This window comes from Mus caroli, chromosome 9 (assembly GCF_900094665.2).
Source record: "Mus caroli chromosome 9, CAROLI_EIJ_v1.1, whole genome shotgun sequence".
Lineage (NCBI taxonomy): Eukaryota > Metazoa > Chordata > Mammalia > Rodentia > Muridae > Mus > Mus caroli.
The window spans coordinates 43,122,314-43,128,313 of record NC_034578.1 but is presented as its reverse complement, the minus strand read 5'-3'; positions in this window follow the sequence as shown (position 1 = coordinate 43,128,313).

Below are 6,000 nucleotides of genomic sequence, written 5' to 3'. Positions count from 1 at the left end.
ATTTTTACTTGGGAGCCAGAGACAGGCAGATTTCTGAGTTCGAGGCTAGCCTGGTCTACAAAGTGAGTTTCAGGACAGCCAGAGCTATACAAAGAAACACTGTCTCGAAACAAACAAACAAACAAACAATATATATATATATATATATATATATATATATATATAGTAGCTGTCTTCAGACATACCAGAAGAAGGCATCGGATCCCATTACAGATGGTTGTGAGCCACCATGTGTTTCCTGGGAATTGAACTCAGGATCTCTGAAAGAACAGTCAGTGCTCTTAACCACTGAGCCATCTCTCCAGCCCAGAGTTCAAATCTTAGCACTCAAGTAACAATCTGGGTGTCCACCGAGGCTAATGTGTCCAGCTCCAGTGGGGTGAAGACAGGAGGATCCCTGGGGCTTGCTGTCTTTCAGAACAGTTGAGAAAATGGGAGGCCAGCTTCAGGAAGTAACCCTCCCTCAACAGAAAAGGTGGCCAGTAACAGAGGAGGAACAGCAGGCCCTCTTCTGGTCTCCATGCATGCACACAGGTGGCATAGCTGCACCCTATGTGCATGCACACACAGAGAGAAGTCGACAAATAGACCTTTTTTAAAAAGTTAAGCATAGAATTACCATGTGACCCACCAGTGTCTCCTCCTAGATACACAGTTGGAAGCACAAGGAGCAGGGACTGGGATAGCTCTGAGTGCAGCTGAGTTCATCACAGTATTCACAATGGCTGAATGAGGATGTGTTTTCTGTCTGGGGTGTGTTGCTACAATTCCTTCCTTGGGAAAAACATAAATATCTACCCCTCCTCTTGAGGTCCAGTGACTCCAAAGTTCACTGTGGAAGCAATCAGTTTCCTGGGTTTATTTACAAAGCAATGTGGGAGGGAGTGCCTGCAGAATCATAGGTGACTATAAAATAGCCATGCTGAAAGGTCTTCACCCAGCAGGGATAGTGATTTCCCCATGGCTGTGTAGAAGGAACCTCCTACCCTTATCTGTCCCCATCTCTACTGTCTAGCTCCTCTCCCAAGACCACATGCAGTTAGGCAGTGATGGTACACGCCTGTAACCCTAGCACTTGGGAGGCAGAAGCAGGCAGATCTTTGAGTTTGAGACCAGCTTGGTCTATAGGGTAGTGAGTTCTAGGACAGCCAGGGCTACACAGAGAAACCCTGTCTCAAACAATCAATCAATCAATCAGGAAAGAAAAAAGAAAAGGAAGGAAGGAAGGAAGGAAGGAAGGAAGGAAGGAAGGAAGGAAGGAAGGAAGGAAGGAGAAGAAAAAAGTAGTATAAAAGTTCATTTTTATATCCCAAATCTTGGGCTGGAAGGATGGCTCAGTGGTTACCAGCACTTGCTGAAGACCTGAGCTTTGCTCTCAATACCCACATGGTGACTTACAAGTGTCTGTAACTTCAGTTCAAGGAAATCTGGCATCTTCTTCTGACCTCTGAAGTCACCAGGCGTGCATGTGGTGCACATATACACATGCAGGCAAAACACTCATACATATAAAACAAAAATAAATCTTTAAAAATAATTCCAGTGTCCGGGACTGGAAGGATGGCTCAGAGGTTAAAACCCTTGTTGTTCTTTCAGAGGACCTGTGCTCAGTTCCCAGCACTCACGCAGTGCCTCACAACTGTCTGTAACTCCAGTTCAGGGTATCGGATGCCTTCTTCACATCTCTGTGGGCACCAAGCATGCACGTGATACACACACATACCTGCAGGTAAAACACTCATGCCCAGAAAATAAAAATAAAAATAAATCTTTTTAAAAATTCTAATGTTTGCAGGGTGGTGGTGGCTCACATTTTTATTCCCAGTACTCAGGAGGCAGAGTTGAGGATCCTAGAGACTGAGCCACCAACCAAAGAGCAAGCACGGGCTGGTCCACCCCCCCCCACACACACACACAGACACATATGTAGCAGTGGACTGCCTTGTCTTGCCTCAGTGGGACAGGATGCACTTAATCTTACAAAGACTTGATGCACCAGGGTTGGGGGATACCTGTGAGGGGACAACCTTCTCAGAGGCAAAGGGGAGGGATGTGGGGGAGGAACACTTCAACGGAGGACTGGGAGAAGGGACAGCGTTTGGATGTAAATAAATAAATAAATAAATAAATAAATAAATAAATAAATAAAACCAGGAGAAAAATTCCAACGTTTTAGAAATTTATAAAATAAAAACGGAAGCCCCTTCCTCCTCACAGGAGTCCTGGGAGCGGTTCCTTTAGCGTCCGGCCTCCTTTCTCCGGTAAGAGCCTGATGCTGGGCTTGGAGCATGATGAGACAGGACCCAAGCCTGCCCCTTGTACAAGAGTATCCCTGCTCATTTGTGAACATTTCAACATCACAGCTTCCATCACAGCTTGGCAGCTAACAGAAAAGTTTCCAGTCTGTAGATCACATGTTCAAATCCCAGGTCCACCCCTAGGGACCCAACTGCCTTTTCTTCCCCTCTTCACCATTGAGGTCACAGTCTGTTAAAAGGATGACACAATGACCCAGCGCAGATAATTGTTTGTCAGAAGTGCCTCACAGGCCTTGCTACTGGGCCTTTCTTCATGGCGGTCTCAGAAGGGTGGTTAGCCTTCTCGTGGACTTCATTTTCCCTTCTTCAACCCCTCCTCCCTCTGTACTCTCCAAAGGCCTGTTGAAGCCATCTGGATTTCAAATCTCCTTCCTGCCATTTTTCAGGGTCTCCTGTTCATCGCCCAGCATGGTTAACAGTGCCTCTGACTGATGGGTGCTGAGGTCCAGCTATCTTAACTACACTGCCTTGGGTTATCATATTCAAATACAGTCTCTGTGTTCATCAGCTTTCTGTCACCATTACAAATGCCCAAGAGAAATCAACCTAATGTGGAAAAAAAACCAGTTTACTTTTCTCTAAGGGTCTCAGAGATTCCAAGGCCAGTCAGCCGGTTACTTTTGGACCTATGTCAAGAAGGGCATCATGGCGAGAGCATGTGTTTGAAGGAGGTTGCTTACCTTGTGCTGACAGGGAAGCAAGGAGGGAGAGCAGAAGAGACCAGACACCTGTATCCCTTTCAAGGACCGTGACACCTCCTCCCAACAGTGCCTGGGGCTAGTGGTCACATCTTACCACATGGGCCTTTGAGGGACAGCTCAAATCCAAGCTGTAGCAGTAGACATATGTACCGTGTATTTTTCAACATATCTTTAACTTAAAATCTTTGGGAGATATTTTCATAAATATCTGGGAATGGTGACATACATTTGTAATCCCAGAATGTAGGGCTGACCCTAGGGTCAGGAGTTCAAGGCTGTTCTGGACTATGGAGCCAGACCATCACACATCCAAAATAGAATACCAGAGCTGGGAATGTGGCTCAGTCAGTCGAGTGATTGACAAGCAAACACAAGACTCTGAGTTCAGTCTCCAGCACTGGATAAGCCAGGCATGATGGCTCAAAAAATCTCAGAATGTGGGAGGTAGGGGATAGGAGGGGGATCAGCATGCCAGAGTCACCCTTAGCTACAGGCAAGGTCAGGGCTAACCTGTTCTAGTCTCTGTCTGTCTCTGTCTCTGTCTCTCTGTTTCTCTCTCTCTCAAAAAAATACAGAGGTTCATAGACCCATATCAGGACTCCCCTCTTCCCCTTGAACTCAGCTGTCAGAGGGTCCCTGAACAGGACAGATGGGACTGGTCACTTAAGCCCAGACAGATGTCACTTTCCATTTGTCCAGTATCTTAGCTGCTAAAGATGACCTGGGATAAACTGGGATATGGGAGACTAGGTCCACTCAGTGTCTTAGCACAAAGAGGATGGCTCTTTCCTTGAGGAGCAATCAATCTTCTGAGGACAAAGCCTCCTGCAGACAGGCCAGCATGACTTGTGCAGGCAGGGAAAAGACTATGGCTTCCAAAGGCCAAGGCACATAGGGCTCCCTAAGAAGGAATGAGAAGGTGTGTCGGGTAAGGCTCTTACTTGGACCCCTGTATGGACGGAAAGGTCAGAGGACAACTTTCAAGTGTGGGTTAGGTTCTCCCCCTTTACCATGGGGGACCTGAAGACTGGGCTCAGGTAATCCAACCTGACCGCAAGCGCCTTTACTTGCTGAGCCATCTGCTGGAATGGACCTCTGTGCTGGAAGATGTGAGCCGGAATTTAACTGATTGGACTAGGTTTTAAAAAATCCTGCGACGTTTGAGGACACAGCTTAGAAAAAAGACATCAGGGAAAGCAGGAGAGGACTCTAGCTGCTGTCACCATAAACCAGACTGGTGGAGAGCTATGCTGCCTCTTTGTCCCTCTTCCCCCCTGTCCTTCTTTTCTTCTTTTCTTCCCTTTCCTTCTTCCTTCCCTTCGTCCCTCCTCCCTCTTCCTTCCTCCCTCCCTTTATTCCTTCCTTCCTACCTTCCTTGCCGATTCTCTCTGTGAAGTCCAGTATGGGCCCAAACTCATACTCTTCCCGCTTCATCCTCCTGATCCTAGGATTGCAGGCCTCCTTCTCCTCCACACCACGCTGTAAGAGGCTGCTGTTTGGCATCTGTACCAGGAGTCACAGGTCACTTCCCTCAGCAAGTAAAGGCGCTTGCAGTCAGGTTGGATTACCTGAGCCCAATCTTCAGGTCCCGCATGGTAAAGGGAGAGAACCCAACCTACACATACATACATACATACCCATATGCATATACTCACATATATGTGTGTCCATACACACACACACACACACACACACACACAATCAATCAATGCACAAACAAATAAATGTGTAAATAAGAAAATTAAAAATAAAACTGCCCAGAGAGCCAGGGATGGTAGTGCACATCTGAAGTTCTATCGTTTGGGACATGGAGCCAGGAGGATCAGAAGTTCAAGGTGATCTTTGGTACTTTTCAAATGTGAGACCAACCCAGGATACATGAGACCCTTTTTTCAAAAAAAAAAAAAAAAAACCCCAGAAACAAAACTTCCTCAAAGGGACATTCTTCAGCCAAAGCAAGGAACTTTCAGAAGCTGGGCAGCTGTTGTCAGAAACCTACTCAGACTGCTCTAGCAAAATACTATATATAGTACCATAGGCATGGAGGCTCATGAAAACACCTCTCTCTCTCTTTCTCTCTCTCTCTCTCTCTCTCTCTCTCTCTCTCTCTCTCTCTCTCTCTCTCTCTCTCTCTCTCTCTCTCTTCTATATTCCTATACCACCACACCCAAGTTCCAGGCATCAGGTATCTGGTGAAGGCCACCCTCTGGCCCATAGATGGCGCTGTCTAGCTATGTCTGACATTTGAAGCAAGGAGGACTTTCCATGGGGATCCTTCCGTGATCCTTCTGTGAGAATTCCAATCCTGTTCTTAAAGACCTCATCCTCTCCCAGAGACCCCCCCTTCTAATCTCTCTCTCTCTCTCTCTCTCTCTCTCTCTCTCTCTCTCTCTCTCTCTTTCTCTAAATGAACACAGATAATGTTTTCTTGGAAACTTAAAAAAAAAAAACAAAAACAAAAAAAAGACTTAGTAATGTAATCGAACCTTAACTCCCCACGGTTGTTTATATTTCATCTAATACTTGAAGCTTCTAAAGCATGCGGGAGTAATTGAAACTCATTAGAGTTTCTTTGGGTCAAATCAATGCATAGAGGTATAAAAAGGTTATTTGTATACATTCAAACCACACACAATCCTTATAGATAGACCACCATTGGCAAGTCTGGGAGAGGATCATGGCACACATAAGTAAATGTAGTTTTAAAGTTAAAGGAAGAGATTATAAGATTTAGGCCTAAAGTGAATCTTTGCAATGATTGTTTTCTTTTTCTTTTTTCTTTTCTTTTTTTTTTTTTTTAAATGGGGGTTTGGGGGAGGTGGGGAGCAGGGTTTCTCAGTGTAGTTCTGGCTGTCCTGGATCTCACTCTATAGACCAGACTGGCTTTGAACTCACAGAGACCTACCTGCCTCTGAGTGAGTGTGAGCTGTTACCACCTGGACGCAGTTGTTTTCTCCTCTGGCACTCTCAGAAGGACCCTG